Genomic DNA, 22,904 nt, shown 5'->3' with positions numbered 1-22,904 from the left:
TGCTAAAACACTTATTAGTGCTCTCTTTACCGTATTAAAAAAAAAACGACACAAGCCTCCAGAAACCACTGGGCCAAGCAGTGGCTCCAAAGGCCATCTGGGGCTCCTTTGTCTTGGCGATAGCTGCACCTCGGTAGAAACTGTCCTGGACCTCAGCTTGAGGGCAGCGGGACCAGTGGGAGCGGTGGTTGGTAAAGAATGCCCAGTGGTTCCCTGCAACTCGCAGCGTTCCCGGGCCTCCTGCTGTGAGCAGGCAGATTAACACCAAGAGGAGGTCCTACCGAAATATGATAGAAAATATTCAATAAGGTGCAGCGTGGAACAGAAAATTCTGTGCCTTACGCACTGTGATACCACTGGACCTGCATCCCACAGTAGAGGTTTTTATGGCCTCCAAAATGCTGAATCATTACATTGTTAACACAGAATCTGTTATGGATTCTAAACCTTTTTTTTTCTCTCCAAGTTATCATTATTGGTTACTTGGTTTCCTTCCTTTGAGGTCAAGAGTTTAGCAGTCCATTGAGGTTCCCCATTTTGCAGTGTGGCTTTAATCAAAGTATTTCTTAACCCAGCTACTAGGTTAACCTAACTTACTAGGTAAATGTAAGTGAATTTCTATTTTGGAAACACTATCCATTAAATTATAATAATAAATAGGTTTTACCATTTAAAGCCTAGTTTCAGGTACAAGAGCTCATTTTTTCAGTTATAACTGCAAAACACCCTGATTTACTACTACAAAAGAAAAAAAGAAAGGATCAATATATTGAACTTTCTCTGTCATTCATACCCAGTATGAGTTCATCAGAGCCTTTCCTGGAAACAATTTCTGACATCGAATTGTCCTTATCATGAAATCTACCCTGGGTGGAAATCCAAGCTACAGAAATGCACACTGTACTTCAAAGCTAGAAAACTTCTTGTACCTTTGGCCGTTTCATCCACACTGTTGTAAGTGAAAAATCTTAAAATGTAAAGATCCTTTGTTTGGAAAGTAATTATTATTCAAACACTCCGTTTTCAACATTTGCTGATTAATAACTTTCTTTTTTTTTTAACTGAGGTACAGTCAGTTACAATGTGTCAATTTCTGGTGTACAGCACAATGTCCCAGTCATGCATATACATACATATATTCATTTTCATATTCTTTTTCATTAAAGGCTATTATAAGGTATTGAATATAGTTCCCTAGGCTATACAGAAGAAATTTGGGGGGGTATCTATTCTTATATATAGTGGCTAACATTTGCAAATCTCAAACTCCAAAATTTATCCCTTCCCTTCCCCTTTCCTCCGATAACCATATAAGATTATTTACTATGTCTGCAAACCTGTTCCTGTTTTGCAGATAAGTTCATTAGTGTCCTCTTTTTTTTTTCTTTTTTTAGATTCCACATATGAGTGATATCATGTGGTATTTTTCTTTCTCTTAACTAGTCTAAAATTTGGGTGTGTTGGGAGTTCTGAAATATTTTTCTGCAGGAAAAAAAATCATACTCCGCAGCACAACAGGCAGGAAAAGCCTTCAGAAACTCTCATGCTCATAGATCTTTGCCCGGGGAGCTCTCTGTGACCCTTTTTACGCCTCTGTTACCTTTTCTATGCACTTCACCTTCCGGTTCTACAAAATTCCTGGTGGGCCCAAGTTTCCTGGTGGGGCCACAGGCAGGCCTTTTTCTTTCACATTGGTAACAATGCCTTCTCCTCCTTCTGAGAGTGGCCTGTTCTTCCTCATCCTCACCGAAGCCTCCCCATCTCTGCCCACCTGGCACTTCCCACACACACCTGTCACTGCCTCACCGTGTTATGGGTTTCCTGGAAAGCAGGGAGCATATTTTATTTCTCTTTGTATCTCTCCCCCTTAAATAAATGTATGATTAATTAATTATGAAACTGTAATCTGTGTTCCTCTAAAAGCCAGACTAAGTACATTCTCTTCATCCTAGGCTAGTTACTGAGCTTCTGTGAGGTTGGATTAAGGCAAGAAGCAGTGGGGCTTTCGCTGGCACTAACTGATCCCACTAACTAGGGTAAATGAAAAAGCTTTCTGCCTTGAGAGCATGGCTTGACTGCCCTCCCTTCCACGTCTTCCTTGCCCCCCGCCACTCACCCTCCAGTACACCGACCGTCCTTCCCTCTGCCTTGGTCTTGATCTCTGCACCCTCATCTCTCTTAATCCAGAAGAGGTATCTTTTTAAAACCTATTGTAGAGGGGAGGGCATAGCTCAGTGGTAGAATGCATACTTAGCACGCACAAGGTCCTGGGTTCAATCCTCAGTGCCTCTGTTGAAAATAATAATAAAATATAAAAATAAATAAATAAACCTAATTACTTACCACCCACAAAAAAAGTTTAAAAAATTTTTTAATAAAATGAGGGAAATAATATCCATCATCCACAGCTGTGAGGTTTAAATTTAGCAATCACAAAATAGCTCTAATTCATTGATTGATTCATCCATTCATTCAGCAAATATGCATTAAACTCTTACGACAGAAGATATTTGAAAACAAAATTTAAAACAAACTTTACAACAAATTGCAGCCCGGGATTTTTCTGTTTATCAAAATGCGGCATAAGTTACTGAGAGGAAAGGGGATGTCGTTCACTGCTTTTGAGGAACAGCCTTTCCAACAAGAATCCACATGGCTGTCATACAATTAGACTGCCAAGAAAAGTTAGTGGAGCCAGTTAGCTGTTGTACAGAACACAACCTCCCACAAGGATGAGACCAAGGTTCCCAGTTTCCTGAATTAACACTTTTGGCTGGAAAATCATCACCCTACCCCTGAACCCCATGACCCTGGACTGACTATAGCCAGATGAGCTCTCTGGCATCCCTAAAACAGCTTAGAATAACTAAACTGGAAAAATGTCTTTCCTTAGTGTTTGGAAATTCCTCAAATCCAAAAATACCCACCCCCACCACCAAATACCTGTGGTGCTGGTGATTTTGCAATCACCAGGTGATTATTAAACACCAGGGACCATGAAGAAAGTCTTTCAGGTTACTTGAGTTTGCTCTCTGCCCAGCACATGTACACCAAGGCCTCTGCCAGATCTTCTGCCTTTAAGTACATTTTGCAAAGGATGCTCACTGAATTCACGCCAGGGCCCTGAAGATCTTACCCACAGGTCCGTGGCCACTGAGGACTGACCTGAGGCTACAGGAGGAAAGCACTTGTCTCAGGCAGAGAGGGGAGGACCTGGGACAGGGCACGTGCCGGATTCAGCAGGCAGACTTGGGGCTCCTGAAAATCATACTGCCTCCAGTAGCCACGTTGATATGAACTTGCTTTGTCTGGCCACAGGCCCAGGAGTGTTTTATGACGAGTTTCACTCCCTGTTGGTAAGCCTGGGATGATTTTTAAATGTTTGCTCCCATTGCCCGTGGGCCAAATGTTAGAAATCCTGAATACACTTAATATGAAAGGCATCCCTGAGCTCCCTCTACTGGCTCTGCCTCAGCCAGCTGTGGGACGGCAGTTCTCTTTATATTTCTTCCAAGAAGAGAGCAATTTACAATCCACGAACAAGAGGATGGAGGAGAGGATGTTTAAAAAGTAGCTAGCTGTGGATGGCCTGGCAGGGTCACACCTTCAAGGCAGAAGTCTGATTGTCTGTGTGGTTCTTGGTGTGGGTGGGGACTGCTCAGCTCAGGAACCCCTTCTAGAACTTTATCTAGGTGAACAGGTGAAACCAAAAGCAAAGGGTCTGGAAACGTCTCTGTTATGCGCCTAAAGGGGTTCAGAGAGAACAACGCAGTATCTGACCCCCTTTGTTTTCTGTTTCAAGTTGCTAAACAGGAAGAACAAAAAAGGCTTGACTCACAGGAGAATCAGCCCAGCATGGCAGGGCCTGGAAGCACATCTTTGTCCCAGGGAGAAGGAAACAGCCCTCCATCAAGATGCTTTCGGGAGCACAGCAGAGAGTGCCCTGCCTGGACCGGCCGGAGCCCTTGGAGGGCCGTGAGGTGTCGATGAGGCCGGGGCAGCCAGCAGAAGTCACGTCTTTGCTAACAGAGACCTGGGCTGCCCGTCCCCTCTCAGAGCTGGTATCACCACACATCAGTCAGTGTGATGCATGTGCTGGCCTCTCACTCAAACTGAAGACAGGCACCGTCTCATCATCTTAGTGGTCCTTGTGTCCGAGGCCCATGAAGATCTGTTGGATGGACAGAAAAAATATACCATGGGGGAATAAAAATGGATGAAAAAGAATGAGAAGAACAGAGGAAGCAAATGTACCACCCTGGAGGGGTGACATGGTTGCTGTGATGACGTGGACATACTGGCTCAGAGAGTTTCGTGACTCTCAGGGTCTGCCCAGGTCACTGCCCAGTGACGCTGTCCCTTCACCTGCAGAAGGAGGTGACAGATTGCTGGCTGCCACCCCACAGAAGTGTTCAGCAGTGGGAGTAGGGGTTGTATATCCTGGCATGACTATTTAAAAGGATATGCTAAAGGAGAGAGATAAATAAGGAAATGTGAAGAGTTAGGCCAATGCTTGCACCAGCCCTCTGTCCTGCATCCAGTAATGTGGCAGGCCAGCCAATATCCTGGAACATAAAGATGCATCATCTACCTGAAATTTATCAAAACTCCACTGTGAGGGGAGGGTACAGCTCAGTGGTAGAGCACATGCTTAGTATGCATGAGGTTCTGGGTTTGATCCTCAGTATCTCCATTAAATAAATAATAATAATAAATAAATAAACCTAATTAGCCCCCCCCAAAAAAATCCACTAGGTGCCAGCATCTTATATGCAAATAGCTCTATTATTCCTTCCAATAGTCCTATGAGGTAGGAACAATATACCCATTTTGCAGACGAAGAAACCAAAAAAAAAAAAAAGGCTGACTAACTTGCCAGGTTGTCACAGGGAATAAGTGGTGGGAAGAGACCAAGGGCATTGAACTCAGAGCCCCTGGTGACTTATGAGGGGCTACGAGAAGCCAGACAAGAGCAGCTGAAATCCCAACTGGTTCCCAAAGAGTTGGGACAGGACACAAGATGTCTCTGGTGGGAAGTGTCTGTTCCGCTCCTCAGAACTGGTAATTACACACCCAGTGAGGGTGGTGGCTTGATGTGGGTGTTGGCTCTTGAACTGTAGGCTCTGTGAGAGCTTGGTTTTGTCATACGTCGCCTGTGCTAGCAACCAGGGCTGAGCACTGTGCACTGAATACACACAATTAGTTGCTTGCTGTTTGGCCCAGCTGTCTTTTTCGGCTGTGCTCTTTGTAAGAACAAAAAACAGCCCCCTCCAGGGCTCTTTGATGTCACAAAACCCCAGCTCCATCTCTCAGTATCTGCCTCTATCAGAAGCTCTTTCACTTACAGCCCCCCCACCCCCGGAAACCTCAGCTACATCACCAAGGGGGGGAAAAACACAAGAGATAACAGATCAGCATCTTCATGTGTTAAGTACAGAGTTAATCCAGATTTTATTCCTAAAGTCTGGAGTTTGTGAGACTGCCTGGGATTTGTTACATAAATGATTGATGTTTGTTCTGAAAATAAGCCAGTTCTGAGTTGGTGACCAGGCTGAAGGGGCCACCTCAGGGAGTGGCCTGGCTATTGTTCAGGGTTTGCTTTTGACTTCACTTCCTGGATTGAAAGGTGGTTGCCAACCCGACACGTGAGCAGGAAGCGGGCAGGGCTTGCAGCACTGCCTGGTGGTTCACGAAAGAAGAAACACAGAGAAGTCATAACCTCCACGGTTGGGTTTATGTTGCAACGTGAAAACACGGAAGCGTATTTTAGAGGAGGCTGATGTGTGAAAGTTGGCAATGAAGTGGAGCCTTTACTGTTGGCACCTCGGAGGGAGCCAGCCTTTGTCCTCCTGAGAAGCACCCAGGTCCTAGCAGCTGGTAAAACCACAAACCTTTGGGAAGAGTACCCAAAATGTAATCCTATCATCAGAATGGAACAGTCAGAAGAGTGTTTACAGGAATGCAATTTGATTTTCTTAAAAAAAAAAGTTTGATTTTTCTCTGAAAACTAACAGCCCTCCCTCTGGTTGGACTTCAGTGAGAAGCATATGGGTCAGAGGTGAAAGGAGATGGAGAAGGCATGGGTGCTCGGTCCCTCCCCACCCTGGGTCTCAAGGCATTTCCGTGGGTGAGCCAACCTGCCTGTTTAAGCCTCTGGACCTGCTTGATCTTGAAAACCTTCAGGCGGTCTCACAGATGGGCAAGAATTGCTACCTGGATCAGTGTGAATACAAATGCTAGAAAGTATTGCTTACAAGCTAGCCAGGAAAACTTTTTTTAACTAGAAAATTGCTTAAGAAGAGACCACAAAGTTTCAGTAAGGCTATGCCAACTAAGGATAGAAATACTGCAGTGTACTGAAATGAGACATCCTGATGGAGCCACAAGAAGACATTGAAGTCACATCGAAGGCACCCTGAGGGCACAGGCAGGGTGACCCTCATTGGCTCCCAAGTTTTGAGGGACTATAAAGGGGCAAAGAAAACAGCCTCCCTGCAGCTCTCTGCTGCCTGCTACACGTGGCTCAATAGGTGAACAAGACTGGAAAAGCAAGACTGGGAGCGGTTCCACCACACTTATCTGAGGGAATGTCTGAGCGTCATCTGTCTACATAGTTCTTCCCAGTGTCTCATCATTCTGAAAGATTAGACAACTTTAATGAATTTCCAAGCGCACCGCCAAGGGGGACTCTGATGTTGATGGTTCCCCGTGAGAAGCCCTCCACTGGCTGGTGCCCCTGGAGGACTGGCAGAGGCCCAGCCACCTGTCCAGACTGCGGCACCCCCAGGGTGAACGGCAGAGTCACTTTGATCTTAATTAGAATTTGCAATAGTAATACAAACACGCGGCTCCCAGCACAGGGAGCCAGCCCGGGAAAGCCCCAGGAGGGGCTGGGGGCAGGCTGGCCTCCGAAGGGTGCCCAGAGCTCCGGGGAGAACTGTGGTCACGGCTCCTCTGCCCAGCTGCCACAGATGTTTCCTGGAAGATCCCTCCTGGCTTCAGCCTGCCTGGCTCTGTTTGGTTTCTGAGAACAAAGAGAAGGGGGGGGCCGGGCCTGAGACACGTGGGAAAGCTGTTGCCGATTCTGCTGGCAGATGTAAGCACACAGGCGCCCTAAAGCTCCAGGAAGCCAGCGCCATTTCGCTCGGAGTGGAAGGGATATTTCGATATGCAAGGAGGGGACTATGTCTGCAGAGACCACAGTTTCCAACCTGTGGGTTAGGGCTGAAGGGAAACCCTGGGGGCCTCTGGGTGCTGGGGAGCTGGGGAGCAGGCCCCAAGTCAGGGCCTAGGAGGAGCAGGGGGGTTTCTGCCCCAAGGCTTTGCTCCTCCCTGAGGTGCCCCACTTTGGGCCCTGGCTCCTGTTTGGACAGGACGCCTTGGTCTGTCACAGCCAGGCACCCTGGGGACTTGGGAAAAGGCCCCTTCCTGGGGCAGTATTCACCTTGTAATTAAAAGGTTGCATTTCAAAGACACATATAATGAGCCAAAATGTTTTTGCCAGAAAGAAAATGATCTCTTTTGCACCCCTGGGGCACCGCATGGTGGGCCCCAGTAAAGATTACACCTACTTCAGGCCGCTGGAGAAGGGGCTTCGGGGGTCTTGCAGATTGCCAGCCGACAGACGTTCACTCCTTGAGGACTATCCAGGAGCACCTGCGCTGTGCAAGGGTGTGCAAGGGTGTGCTAGGGCCTGGCCACATCCCAAGGGGGGAGACAATGGGGCCCACGCCTGACCTTGCTCTTTTCAGCCTCTCTGTTTGCCTGGAGTTCAGCTTAATTCAACCTTTTTTCTTTTTCCACAGTCCACTTCCTCAGTGCAATTAAAAAGCCACCTGTATGCCACGTCGGGGGCTGGGCTCACCTATTGAGTTCAGGGGATGGGGAGAATCCACACGATTGCCCTGCAGAATCTGCAGGGTTGGGCGGAAGGAGGAGAGGTGGCCAGTGCCTGATCACGGCCGGTGCATCACGCAGGGCACAGGCACACCCTTCTCGCCTAGATCTGCCTCCATCTTGCCCTCCAGGCCCCCGTGTCAGACCTCGTGGGAGGAGGAGCCTGCGGGAATCTTTCCGCAGCTGTTTCCCATGCTAGAGCCCGTGGCTCCGTGAGCAGTTGATTGGGGCCGCTGTACCTCAACCCTCCCTCTCTAGGGAGTCTCGCTGCTTCTCTGGGGCCTTGCATCCGGGCCCTTCAACGTCTGTTCTCTCGAGGTAGGGTGTCGTTCCCATTTTACAGATGAGGACAGTCAGATTCATAGAGGTCAGCTGACAAGCCCAAGTTCACACAGTTGGTGGGTTATAGAGCCAGGCCTCAGCCTTCCTGTCCCAGGGGAGCCTAGCCCTCCAGGCTACTTAGTGCTGTTCCTGCCACAGTGAGAGGGATCATGTGCTGGGGACATGCCAGCTGGGGTGACAGAAGCAAGTGGCATTGGAGATGGACCTTGGGGGTGGGCAGGATTTCAGCAGACAGTAGAGAAGGTGGGAAGAGGGCAGAGGGCACAGAGAGTGAGTCAGAGAAGCGGGACATGCAGGGGGGCTCATGGTCCAGGAGGAGCCCAGGTCATCCGAGGAGGCAGCCCCTGTGTCCGACCCGCAGGTCCCCTCTGAGGCAGGACAAGCTCCTGACGCATTTCTCACCAGAATTCTAAACTGCGTCCTTCTCCAGTTAGCCCAGTGCTATGAAGTTGTGCCACCTGGTGAGATAAAGAAAATATGTACAAATAAAAACAACATTTTTCCTAAGGAACGCAGCCATGTTAGTGGCTCCCACCGCATCTCAGCCCAGAGTCCCTCAGGGCACAAACTACAGAGCTGTCCATGGTGCCTCTGGCAGGTCACAGGGAGGGAAAGTTCTGAGTCCAGCACACCAGCAACCAGAGGGGAGGCAGAAAGAGGGGGCTGGTCCCTCTGGCACCCCAACCCCAAGGTTATAGACTCCGCTGATGAGCAGAAATACAATTGTCATCAAAACAAATCATCAGGTTTTTTTATTTGGTAGAAGCTCAACAGTGAATGAATGATCTCTGTTTTCAAGTCACCCTGTAGGTTTCAACGAGCAGTTTCTCCTTTGATCCTCACAGAAAAAGCTGCCAGTCAAGGGGCAGATTCTCACCTCCTTTTTACAAATAAGGAAACTGGGGATCGGAGGAGTTGATTTGCTTACCCTCATCTCGTGGCCAACGGGAGGCAGAGCCAGAACTGGAAGCCAGGCTGGCTGAAATCTAATCCAGGGCTCTTCTGTTCATCTGTACTCTGTGTTAGAAGAGAAACATCACACCTGTCGGGAAATCCTGTTAGCTTTACCACCAAATGCTGCATGTCCAGAATCTGACCACTTCTCACACCCTCACTGCCTCCATCACTTGCCTGAATTACTGTAATAGCCTCCTAACTGGTCCCCTGCATTTGCCCTTGCCCGCAGACTGCTTGCCACATAGCCACCAATTGATTTTCTCCTCTTAAAACATGAGGTGATGTCATTTGTCTGTTTAAACCCTTCCAGTGGCTTCCCTTCTTTGGCAGTGGTGCACAAGGGCCCCCCTCACCCTCTTCACTGGCCTCATCCCCTGCCACCCTCCCCTCTGCTCACCAATTCCAGCCACCCTGGGCTCCCTGCTGTTGGCTTCCACCTCAGGGCCTTTGCACGTGGTACCTTCTCTACTAGAACATTCTCCAATATTGCCAGACTCCCTCCCTCTCTTCTTCATGTCTTGCCCCAATGTTACCTTCCCAGTGAGGTCTTTCTTGACCTTTTTCATATACCCCTCACTTTGGCCCCACCTGTCCAAGATGCCCTGGGGAGAACAGAAGACAAAATAAGGCCAGGGAAGGAAACAGGGGTGGCTGGGATGGAGGACCAGGGGTAACTGTATCTTCCAAGAGCAGCACTCCTTGGGTGTTAGAGGAGGATCTTCTCCGGGGCCTAGAGCAGCATTGGCCACTACAGGCACCTCCCAGCACAGAGCACCCAAATCCCAGGCTGCTCTTTCAACGTCCTCACACTGCCCATGTTGCCCACCTGGGGTACCCTCAACCTGGATTCTGGGAGGATGGGAGCTTTCAGGCACCAGAAGGAAGGCAGTAAAGCAATGGAACAAGACAATAAAACCCAGCATTTGTCCTCAGGGGCCTCACGATCAGGCGGGGGAGGCAGATGCTTAAAGGGATTACCAAGGGCGTGATGGATGCTAGAGGAGCCAGGGTGCCAGGTGACAGTGCCTCCTCCCCACAGAGGCCTTGATTTCCTTAATCACTACAATAGAAACATGCTTCTGACACCCATGTTCACAGCAGCATTATTCACAACAGCCAAAAGGTGGAAACAGCCGGTGTCCATGGACAGATGAGTGGGTGTACAAAACGTGGTATATAATGCAATGGAATATGTGTCAGCCTCAGAAGGGAAGTTCTGGCACATGCCTCAACACGCATGAACCTCGAGGATCTCACGTCTGTAATATAAGCCAGTTACAACAGGACAGCCACTGTGTGATTCCACTTACATGAGGTATCCAGTCAAGTTCAGAGTCAGAGAGTAGAGCGGAGGTTGCCAGAGGCCGGGAACTTGTTTTGTGAGTGCACAGTTTCAGTTTGAGGTGAGATGTTCTGCGGCTGGATGATGATGGTTGCACAACAGGAATATACTTAATGCTGAACTGTACACTTGATGTGGTTCGGGTGGTAAATTTTACGTGTATTTTACCACAATCAAAAAATGAAAAAAAAAAAACAAAAACGCTTCAAAATTCAACTGCTTAGAAGAATGTGTTTGGATGCATTTGCCCTGCAGAATCTATTGGCTGGGACATTGTGAGGTATTTATTTGGAGGAAGTGTTATAGCATAATGGGCAAGAATATCAAATTTTTTTAAAAATATTTATTTATTATTGTATTATTTGATTATTTTAATTTGGTGGTGGCGGGGGGAGGTAATTAGGTTTATTTATTTTTAGAGGCGGTACTGGGAATTGAACCCAGGGCCTTGTGCATGCTAAGCATGTGCTCTACCACTGAGCTATACCCTCCCCTCAAGAATATCAGTTTCAGAGACATATTTCCTGAATTGAGACTCCCAGATTCTGATCTGGCAGCCATATGACCTTTGGAAAGTTGGTGCCTCTAGGTGCCTCATTTCCTCATCTGTGAATTGGGGACCATGAAAGCAACTACCCCATATGGTTTGTTACAAAGCTAAAAAGGGGTAACGCATTAAGCACTTGGCACAGCTCCTGACTGTGCCAAGCACATCCTTGCAAACAAATATTAACTCTCACTAATGTTGTGCATAAAAGAACACAGGACCTCACAGGAAAAGCAGTCACCAAAACCTGCACTCTTAGAAATGTGCCACACAGTCTTCAGTTTGGACCAAACAGAACACCCATCAGAAATCAGCAATACTCTGTCACACACCAGGGTGTTTATTTATTTATTCACAGTCTCCAGGAATCAGAGTCAGTAACCAGATTTCGTAGCAGCTGATGGAGCTCTGGCAGTTGATTCAACATACATTCCCTGAGAACTTGTTCTGGGCACTGGGAACACAGATGGAAACAAACCAGGGCACCCCTGCCCTCAGGGACTGTGTGTTCCAGCGGGAGAGTGAATGGCTCCCCTACCCCTTGGTGAGTAATAATAAAACAAGGTCACATCACGAAAACACCTACAAGCGGGAGACCATAACAAGAAGACAACTGAAATGAAAGTGGTCATTCTTGGAACAGGATGTGGCTCAGGTCAGCTTAACACACCCTTATGTGCAGGCCATGCCTGAGGCTGGCTGGGGAGGGGGGCCTTACAGCCACTCTAGGTGACCTTCCCATGGGAGAATCCCTCTGGTCATTCAGATCTTCACTGAAAAGTTATCTCCTAAAGATGTTCTCTCAGCACCTGACCTAAAGTAGCCTTTCCAGTACTCTCCACTCCATTACCGTTATTTTAATGGGATCTGATATTATCCTGTTCATTATTGGCCTTTCCTTGCGCCCTAGAGTGAAAAGTCCACTAGAGCAAGGACTTGTCTGTCTGCCCAGCACATGACAGATGCTCAAGGTGCACGTCTGAATGGTGAGACCCAGGCATCCGCATCGTAGTAAGTTCCCACAGTAATCCAGAAGTGCATTAGGGCCCATGGACCACCAAGACCAGGCTGTCAATGCCTGACCCTTCCCAGCTTGTGATTCAAATACGCGTGACTCAGCCACCCTTTCAGCAGGAGTGATGGAGACATCAGTGGAACAGCACAACTGCTGTCCAGCCCAGGCTGGCTGCCTCGGTTGGCTCTCCCACACAGCCTACTCCTCAGAGGGAGTCTCAGGAAACCAGAACCAGTGTGACAATTGACGCACAGTCCAAAGGGAATTCGAAAAGATCTTCAAGCAAGAGACTGACCCAGATTTTTTTTTTTAATTTAAGGGACCCAGAATAGCCAAAACAATCTTGAAAAGGAACAGAGGTGAAGGACTCTCACTTTCTGATTTCAAACCTCACTCTTTGCAGTAATCAAGACTGTGTGACAGAACAAGATAGCACGAGGATAGAAATGTAGATTGACGGAACGGAATTAAGTCCAGAAATACAGCCTCACATTTACAGTCAATGACTTTTGACAAGAGTGCTGAGACAATTCAATAGAGAAGGGACAGTCTTTACAATAAGTGGTGCTGAGACAACTAGATTTCCAGGTGCAAAAGAATGAAGTTGAACCTCTACTTCACACCATATATAAAAATTAGCTCAAATGGATTTTTAAAAAAACCTAAATGTAACAGCTAAAACTATAAATCTTTTAGAACAAAATATAGGCATAAATTTTGTGACACTGGATTAGGCAACGGTTTCTTAGGTATGACACCAAAAGCACAAGCAGCCAAAGGGAAAATAGCTAAATCGGCATCATTCATCAAAATTAAAAACTTTTGTCCCTTTTAAAGGACATTAAAGGACACTATCAAGAAAGTGCAAAAACAACCCATGGGACAGAAGAGAGTTTTGCAAATCAAATATCTTTTAACTGATTCATTTTTAGAACATATAAAGAACTCTTACAATTCAACAATAAAAAGACAAATAATCCAATTAAAAAATGGGCAAAAGATCTGAAGAGGTATTTCCCCAAAGGAAACATACAAGTGGTCAATAAACATGAAAAGATACTCAACATCATTAGCCATTAGGGAAATGCAAATCAAAGCCACAGTGAGACACCACTTCACACCCACTAAGATGGATATAGTGAAAAAAATAAAAATAGAGAGAGAGAAAGAGATAATAACAAGTGTCGGCAATAATATAGAGAAAGGAGAAGCCTCATACACACTGAGAGGATTAAAGAATGGTGTAGCCACTTTGGAAAATAGTTCGGCAATTTCTCAAAAGATTAAACATAGAGTGTGACTCCTAGGCATATAGAGAAATATACAGAAACTTGTACAGTACATTATTATGTACAGTATCTCATAGCAGCATTATTCATCATAGCCAAAAGGTGGAAACAATTCTTTGTTGTATCATCATGTGATAAATGGATAAACAAAATGTGCTAGACCCACTCCATGGAATATTATTTGGCCATAAAAAGGAATAATAACCTGAGACAACATGGATATACCTTGAAAACAGCACATTAAGTGAAAGAAGCCAGTCACAAAAGGCCACATATTGTATGATTCCACTCATAGAAAGTGTCCAGAACAGGCAAATCTATAGAGACAGGAAGTAGGTTAGGGATTGGCCAGGGCTGAGGGTGGGAACAGGGATGAGGAGTGCTGCTGATGGGCCCAGGGTTGTTTCTTTTTGGGGTGATGAAAAATGGTCTAAACTTGGTTGTAGAGATGGTTGCACAACTCTGTGAATAGGCTGACAACCACTGAGTATATATTTTAAATGAATGAGTTATATGGTATGTGAATTACATCTCAATAAAGCTGTTATTCACCCAAAAAAAAGGAATTTCCAGCTGGCCTGGAGTAGGGAGAGCATGAAGGAGAGAGAGTCTATTGAAGTCGTTCACGGTGGAAACAATCAAAGTCTGAGTCAAGGCTGTGGCCAGGAGGGTGGAGGACAGGGGTCTGAATGTGGAGATGAGGCAGAGCCCACAGGGCTGAGTCAGCGGGCGAGTGTGTGCGTGTTGTTGTTGGAAGGGAGGTGATAACAGCTCGTGCTTACTGCGTGCTATCTTTGTGGCCACGTCACATGGGATATCGCCTTTGTTCTTCACTGCAATGCTATAAGAAGGGCATTGTTTTTATTCTGGGGAACTGAGGCACAGAGGGGTTCAGGAACTTGCCAGCGTTACACAGGATGTGGTCACACTGGAATCTGAGCCCAGTGGTTCAACTCTAAAGCCTGAGTTCCTCTAACACCCGGGCTTCTGGGTGGCTGAGCTGGAGACGGTGACATCACTCTGAGGTGAAGTACACTGACTGATGGAGGAACAAGAATTCAGGGGGGAGCAGACCAGTTCAACATGGAACATGATGAATTTGAGATGCCTCTGGGATATCCAGTAGACATTGCACGTAAAAATGGGTTACATGAAACAGCTTTAGAGAGAGGAGGCCTGGACATGACAGATGTTGGCATCACTGAATTTATCTGTTCTCCTTGGGAGTGAATGAGACCATGTGTAAGAGTCTAGTGGGAAGAGGACAGAAACAAGGATGAAGACCTGAAGTTCCCGTACTAAGGGAGGGGCACAGAGGAAGAGCGCCTGGGGAAGGAGGTGGGGACCAGTCGGGGAGTAAAAGGAAAGGGGCAGGGAACTGAGTCCTGGGAGCAGGAGAAGAGAAAGGTGGAGGTGTCGGCCCTCAGGCAGGGTGAGGACCGAGGGCAGCCACTGGGAGTCAGAGGAGGGAGCCGTCAGATCAGCGTCAGGAGGAGTGAGTGAGGGGGAGGCAGGAGGCAGGGAGCAGACCCGTGTGAGAACCCTGGAAGACAATCCTTTTAAAAACAAGCACCTGGTTGTGAGAGCAGGAGAGAGCATCTTAAACAGGATCCTCCGGTCACAGATGTCTCCAGGTACCAGTCGTGCCTCCAATGTCTGTGATCTGGACAGATTCCTGCAGCAAAGGGTGCAGACGCCCATGGCCTCTCAGCCAAGAGCAAGGAAAGCACCCTCGAGAGCTTCTATTTTACTAGTTCGGGAGCATATTAAGGATTTCAGCAATATAGTATAGTTAGCTGAGGTTTGAGGATTTTTTTTTAACTCTAGACTATGTTTATTGTGATACAAAACTGGTTGTAATGGGATCTGACCAAAGTTTGGATTCTGCTCAGAAAGCCAGTCCTCCCCAGCACCCTTTCTTGTTTACTGCACTTGCGGAAAAGCTGATCTACACAGAAGTGGCAACCACAGCACTACATTCGCCAGCTGCCACCATCGTCCCCCAACCCGCCCTTAACCTCTTCAAGCTCCCTTCCTAAGCAGCCACCTGCAAGCACCCCACACAGGACACTGCCTATCCTTCGTGTCACTGCCTCTAGATAAATGCTTACTGATGAGGGGGCGACCCAGCCACCCAGGAGGGGCTCCCCCACCAGCGCTTTCAGTGGGACATGCACGGTCAATTCACACAATTACCCCAACAAGGGCTCCACCCAAGGGTTTTTTTAGTTCCAGAAGCAAAACCTTCCCGAGCTGAATTGCTAGTCAGCATCTACATAGTGAAAGAGACAGAACGTGTGGGTCTCCTCCACCTGCGGGGTCTTTCTCCTCCACCTGCCGGGGGTCTTTCTCCTCCATCTGCCGGGGCTTTCACAGCCCCGCTGTGAACCACAGCCAGTGCCTTGGCCCAGCTGTGGAGGTAATTCCACTCCTCCTCTGAGGCACTTCGGCTGCCCTGGAGTGTCTCAGTGAGGGGACAGCAGGTGGGGGCTCGCCGCCCCAGCCCAGAGCTACCTGAGAGGGATGGCATTGCTGTTAAAGGAATTGGAGGATCAACCTGCTTCTTCCTTCATCTGGCATCCACTGTTTGTTCCTTCTCCCTTCTATGTCTGAGATGTAGAAGGGGTCTGGGGGCCGGCATGGGGCAGGGGAGCAGCTGGCCGAGGCCCAGAGGGGCTGCATTCAAACATATTAAAACCCAAATGGATCAAAGATTGATAAAACAAATCTTTAAAAAATAAAAAATGAACTCCCTTAGGAGAGTCCTCTGAGGCTCAGGAACCCGGCCTCCTCTCTCAAGACTGTGCTCTGCTCCCTGGGAGCAGATGGCCTGTTGGAGATTTCTGGCAAACACCCTGCTCCTCGCTGAGACTCTGCGGCCATCCCTGGTCCCTCCCTGCCCGTGGGGCCAGTCCAGGTTGCAGCATCTTGGGCCTGCTGGGCTCCCAGAACAGACTAGAGTACATGGTAAACTGTTTAGTCCCAAAGCCAGAGCCCCCACCCCGCCCCACCCAGGGCCCAGAGGAGCAGCCCAGCTTTGTTCTGTGGAAACCAAGATAAAGAACTTCCTGGCCCCCAACCACCCTGGACCCAGCAGGTCAGCCCGCCATCCCTGCTCTCAACCCCCTTGTCAGGAGCCCTTTGTGGGAGGGGAAGGAGGGGCAGCTCCCAGGAGCAGGAGGGGCACAGCTGCAGAGATGCGGGGGTCGCCACCGCCCGAAGCACGATGGGGCTTCAGTGATCTGGGGGACCCTCCTGCTGGCAGAGAGCAGGCGCTCAGGGGCATGGAACCGAGTTGAGGGAAGGAAGGTCAGGGCTGCAAACCTGAATTACTGACCCTGGGACCACATCACTCTTCCCTTGGAGTCTTCATCAACATCTGTACAACGGGCGCACGACCCGGCCCAGCCTTCTCACATCGGATCCTGCCTGTGCAGCCCTCCCCCCTCTCTCTCTCCCAGACCAACTCTTGCTGCTTCCCCAGGCCCCGGTTGGTGGAAAATGCCTCTCCCATAGCTCCCATCCATGCACCATAAGCCAATTCACCTGAAGAAACACCAGCACCACCCAGTTCCAAATTGCCCAGGAAGAGACTGAATGGCCAGCCGGGCTCATGCTCACCTGAGCAGAGGTGTCCTGCTGAGCCGCAGGCAGTGGCCCAGTGGGGGTCCAGTTGGGTGAAGGGGGTAAAACAGCTGGAAGTGGACAGATGTCTGTGGCTAAGGGGCTTGTTATGAACTGGGAGGATGCTCCAAAAACGTCCCCCTGAGATGCCATCTTACAGAGAGGGATGTGGGAACAGAAATCATGAGCTCAGGGGTGGAGGACCTGAGCATGAGCAACTAATGCGGCTTTGGGGTGTGGACACCTGCTGGAGGTGAGAGCCTCGTGCTCTGCAGGGAGGTCCAGCTGGAGGCGTGCATCTGGAGGCATCAGCATCTGGGCAGTAAGTGAGGCCCTGGGGAGGAGAACACCTAGAGTGAGAGAGGGGGGGATGTTTGGGCAGCGAGGAACATCAGTGATGAGATTGGAGAGTCGAAGGAGATGGAGGAGGAGCAGCCAGGGAGGCAGAAGAAAAACAAGACAAGATGGAATCCAAGGGAAGAGAAGGGAAGGGCTGGTGTTGACAGAGGTCAGGCAAAAGGAAGCCAGAAAGGGGAGCAGCTGGGGGTGGGTGTGCACTGAAAGGCCCTGAGGGGGTGATGCTGAAGCTGAAGGGAGAGGTAGGAGATTCCCTGGTGGTGAAGGGGTGGAGCCCAGGCTCCCAGGATGAAGAACCACCACAGGCAAAGACACAGCAGGGGCTAAAGCCCTGGGGGAGCCTGGAGCAATGTGGATTCGGTGGTGAGTGGGGCAGGGGTGGCAGAGGGATGTAGGATGTAGGAGGTGAAGTGAAGAGGTAGAAAGGAACCACACCTGGAGAGGTCTCAGTGCAGGCTGACTGTCTGCGCCTTCTTCTGTAGATCAGGCTTGGCAAACTGCAGCCCACAGGCCAAATCCAGCCTGGCACCTGTTTTTGTAAATGATCTTTTATTGCAACACAGCCCAACCTGGGCTGCTTTCACACTAGGATGGCCGAGTTTACCTTAAGGCCTGAGTATGTTTGTATTCGACCCTCTACAGAGAAAGTCTGCCGCCCCCTGCTGTAGACAAGGTTTCATCACCGGCGAGAAGGAACAGGAGGCTCAGACTCGCAGGGGAGTGAGGAAGGCTGGAGGCAGCGGGAGGGTTAAGGAGTGTGGCTGTCATCCAGGTGAGAGCTGGGACCAACCCAGCTGAGGTTCAGGGTGGAGGGGCCTCGGCTTTACAGGACTGGCAAACAAAATCCTTTGATTAGCTCTGGCCTTCTGAAGCACTGGGTTGAGAAAGATGCTGAGGATGTAATTCTGCTCAGCAAGAAAGACTTCATTGAGTCATTCTGTTTTGTTGAAAAGAAATACTCAAATTTGGCCACTGGAATGTCTTCTTTGCTGAAAGATGCTTAATAAAGAATTCTCTTCAGGATCTGCTCACATTTGAAAATTCTGAACACCTCCGTTTTTTCTCTGTCTTGGTGACAGGACCCAGGAGGCTTGCCTGGGTGTTTACACAATGGCCTGCAAGCCCCTTCTGCATCCTGAAGGAGGAAATGACCAGTGATTGGGGCAGGGTGGTGGGAGGGTGTGGGTCTAGAGGCTTCCAGTCCTGCAGACCCCAGGACGCAGCTCTGGGCTTTGACCAGCAGAGTCCAGTGGAAGAGGCTCACCGGGCTGAGGGCGAGGTACAGCCTGGATGGAGCTGACAGGAGGCCTGGGCTGCGAACAAGGAAAGGAGGCTTATGAGTCATCCCTGCTGCCTCTGGAAGTGCTCAAACCGGGAAGCAGTGGTGTTGGTCCCAGGGGCACCTGGGTGTTGGTGACCTGAGAGCAGACAGAGGGAGGGAGGCTGGGAAGAAGAGGATGTGGTTAGTGAGGGTGGTTAGCCTGCAGGCTTGGGTGGGACAGGAAGTGGGATCTGAAAAAGAGATGTGACAGAGCCTGGGCTGGGGAAGGACAAACAAAGCCTCATCTTTTTCTGGGTGAGCGAAGTGGGCACGGTGGGGCCCTCCCATCCCCGGGTCAATGAGGAGCTGCAGGTAGGGCTGCAGTGGGCTGTGGCCAGGGACCGCGGTCTGGACCGACCAAGACTCAGGCATCACTTCCCCTGAACCCTCCCTAAACCCTGGGGCCTCTAAGACATCTGTTGACTTGAAGAAAAACACACAACATAAGAGTTGTGAGCTGAAGTTTTACTCAGGGTCTTGCTGAGGACCAGGAGGCAGCCAGTCAGCAGCTCTGAGGAAACTACTCCAGAGAGGTAGAGGAGAAGCCAGTTTCTATATGACCTCCAGTTAGGAGATACATGCAGTTAAGCACCCATCTTGGGAAAAGATTACTGCTAGTCACAAAGAACAGATCTCTCAAGTTGATGATTTTAGTGCTTTCCTATGTATGGGAAGATGCAATCCCCTATGTATGGGTCATTGAAATTCTTTCTGAGGTTTGCATCAAACTATCGAGGGGCCCATTTATTCAAAGCTCAGGGTGTCTCATCTGGTTTTTCATTCTGAATTTCTCTCAGGGTGCACTGTCTATTGGGCGGTGGGTGGTGGGCGGTGGGTGACTGCATGGATTATGACTTAACCCTCGTAGAACTGGGTGGTGGGCCACGCTCTTTGCTCTTCTTTGTTTACACATCTTTGGCTGCAAGTGTGTGGGATGGCGGTGAAATTAACTGTCTGCACAGGAGGAATGAAACGAGACGAATGTTCCCTCTTCCTGGAAGGACAGACAGGCCTTCATGTTCCTCAGCCAGGCTCTCAGACAGACGAGGAGGGATGAGGATAGAATACAGACTGGCTCTTGGTGCTTCAGGGGCTGCCCAGGCCCACAAAAAAATTCATTTGGGTGGCCTGAGACCTGGCGGGAAGGGAGTGAAGGCCTTGGACTCCTCCAGTGGGAAGACCAGACTGCCCAGGGCACAAGGCATGGGCCCTGGACAAGTCCACAGAGCTCCCCAGTCTCAAGAGCAGGGCAGGGGTTCCCTGTGTGTGCCTGTGTCCCCGTGGGGGACATCTCAGAGCCCCTGGAGGTGGGGGCAGTGCTCAGGGAACAGGAGGAGGTGCAGTGACCGCCCAGGACCATGGCCCAGACCTCCTCCTCTTGTTCCTGTTCCCTGAAAGCCTCAGGATTCCCAAACAGCCCATGGAGTCGGGAGGGGTCTTCAGAAACCCAGAGTGGATGATCCCCCTCAAGGAGGTGCAGGCTTGAAGTCAGATTAATTTAGTTTAGGAAATGAAGTTTAGTGTTTCTTTTACATTCCAGTATGGAGTGTCTTACAGGGCTACGGGAGTAAGAGAGATCCTAGCTTTTACCAAAAGAGGCAATGCATACATACATATTTTTTCGGTTTCTTTTCCATTACAGCTCATTACAAGAAATTGAATAGACTTCCTTGTGCCACAGTAGGTCCTTGTTGTTTATCTGTTTTATATATAGTAATATGTACCTGTTAATCCCAAACTCCTAATCTATCCCTTCCCGCCTTTTCCCCCCTGGTAACCACAGTTTGTTTTCTATGTCTGTGAGTCTATTTCTGGTTTGTAAATAAAATTTGTATCCTTTTTTTTTTAAGATTCCACGTATAAGCAACATCACATGATATTTAACTTTCTCTGTCTGACTTACCTTACTTAATATGATAATCTCTAGGTCCATCCATGTTGCTGCAAATGGCATTATTTCATTCTTTTGTATAGCTGAGCAGTATTCCATTGTATAAATGTATCACAGCTTCTTCATCCATTCATCTGTCGATAGACATGTAGGTTGTTTTCATGTCTTGGCTGTTGTAAATAGTGGTGCTCTGAACGCTGGGGTGCATGTATCTTTTCAAATTAGAGTTCCCTCCAGATATATGACCGGGAGTGGGACTGCTGGATCATAGGATAAGTCCATTTTTAATTTTTAAAGGAATCTCCATACTGTTTTCCATAATGGCTGCACCAAACTACATTCCCACCAGCAGCGCAGGAGGGTTCCCTTTTCTCTACACCCTCTCCAGCACTTATTATTTGTAGACTTCTAAATGATGGCCATTCTGACTGATGTGAGGTGATATACCTCATTGTAGTTTTGATTTGCATTTCTTTAATAATTAATGAAATTTAGCATCTTTTGTGCCTGTTGGCCATCCGGATGTCTTTGGAGAAATATCTATTTAGGTCTTCTGCCCATTTTTTGACTGGGTTGCTTGTTTTTCTTTTTGATATTAAGCTGCATGAGGTTGTTTGTATATTTTGGAAATTAGTCCCTTGTTGGTCACATCATTTGTCTCCCATTCTGTAGGTTGTCTTTTCGTTTTACTTATGGTATCCTTAGCTGTGCAAAAGCTTTTAAGTTGAATTGGGTCCCATTTGTTTATTTTTGCTTTTATTTCCATTACTCTAGGAGCTGGTTAGAAAAAAAAATGCTGCAATTTATGTCAAAGAGTGTTCTGCCTATATTTTCCTCTAGTTTTATAGTCTCCAGTCTTATATTTAGGTCTTTAATCCATTTTGAGTTTATTTTTGTATATAGTGTTAGAGACTATGTATAACTTAATCACTTTGCTGAACACCTGAAACTAACATTGTAAATTGACTACACTTCAATTAAAAAAAAAAGAATTAAAAAAAGAATTAAAAAAAATTGGCAGTTCATTGGAAAGAAGATGAGGAAGCAGAAGGAACCTAAAGGTGGAGGTCTGGGCACTGGGACGCCAACAAGAACCAGCAGTGCCCCTTTGCTGAGTTCTGCTTCATCTCGCCCAGGTGTGGGGCATAATCAGAGCTGATTCCCGTTGAGCACTTACCAGGTGCCAGGCATTTACAGGACTGAGAACTTCACATGCGTTGTTTAATCCTCATGACAAGCCCACGAGGCAGGTATTAATACCATCACTCCCATTTTGCCGATGTCAGACTGAGGCACAGAGAAGTTGAGTAACTTGCCGACGGTCACACAACCAGTATTCTCCACAGCTCTACTGTGCTGCCTCGGGAGAAACAAGGGTCATCATGAACTGGACAGACACCATGAACACCCCAAATGTGTCTTCTAACCTCGGCTAGCCCTCTCCCAATAGCTCAAGTCACCAGAGAGGACAGGCAGGAAGAAGGCAGATGGGCTGTTGTTAGTCACCTGTGCATGTCACAATTTACACGGCACTTCGCACGTGTCCTTATCTCAGCCTCACCACAACTCCCTGAGGAAACGGAGACCCAGCAAGAAAGTGACGTGGCTGGAGCTAGTGCAGCTGTTAGAGCCGGGGCCCCATCCAGGGTCTTGAGGGTGTTTCTCGCTCACCTCAGCCTTGGCAAGCGCGGAGGGGGGGCTGCTGGCACCGTTGATACAGGAAACATCGACTGTCCGTGTTTGTAGCCGCCCCAGCACAAATGCCAGATAAGCATTACGTGCAAAGCCTTTCTGATCAAGCGCTGTGTTCAAGTTCTCCAGGGCCTAACGCTACATATAGGAGGCCGGAGTGAGCTCTCCGTGCCTCAGGAACTTGCACCCACCTGCAGCGCCGGCAGGGAGCCGCCCTCTCTGTGGCTTGGGCGTTCGAGCTCATTTCCTGTCGCGGTTCCCCCTCCACTCCCTCCTCCTCCCTTCCCCTCTCCTCCCCTCCGACGGGGGGTTGGGCGCATCCTGCAGCGGAGGATGGGTGTGGCCAGGGCGGGGCGGGGCTGTGGAGCAGAGGCTCGCCCCGCCCTCAGGGAGGGGGCAGGAGGCGATGGGAGGGCAGCTCCGCCCCTTGGCCGCCGTTGGGGAGGTGGCTCCGGGATGGAGAGGGCGGAGCAGCCCGTGGGGCTCTCAGAGGCACCCGGGGCTGGAGAGCCAGCCTCCTGAAGAAGAGTCAGAGACCTTCGATTGACGGTCCCACTGGGAGTAGAGAAGGATAAGGAGCTTTCCGGGGCCATTGCTCCAAGGAAAGAACATTGTTCTTTCTCTCTCTGGC

The 22,904-nt window shown here is 48.8% G+C and overlaps 1 long non-coding RNA gene across 1 annotated transcript; it reads right to left on the bottom strand.

Annotated features, from left to right (window-relative positions):
- Positions 1–5,492: 5,492 nt before the first annotated feature.
- LOC107033053 (uncharacterized) lies at positions 5,493–22,550 on the bottom strand. Its single transcript, XR_012063566.1, has 8 exons — positions 22,253–22,550; positions 20,594–21,937; positions 17,974–18,682; positions 17,805–17,898; positions 17,010–17,346; positions 14,962–15,063; positions 9,167–9,255; positions 5,493–8,696 (listed from the first exon to the last, which is right to left on the bottom strand). It is a non-coding gene; the product is annotated as an uncharacterized lncRNA (long non-coding RNA).
- Between the last annotated feature and the right edge of the window lie 354 nt (positions 22,551–22,904).

This window comes from Vicugna pacos, chromosome 23 (genome assembly GCF_048564905.1).
Source record: "Vicugna pacos chromosome 23, VicPac4, whole genome shotgun sequence".
Taxonomy (NCBI): Eukaryota; Metazoa; Chordata; class Mammalia; order Artiodactyla; family Camelidae; genus Vicugna; species Vicugna pacos.
This window is presented reverse-complemented; position numbering and strand designations above follow the sequence as displayed.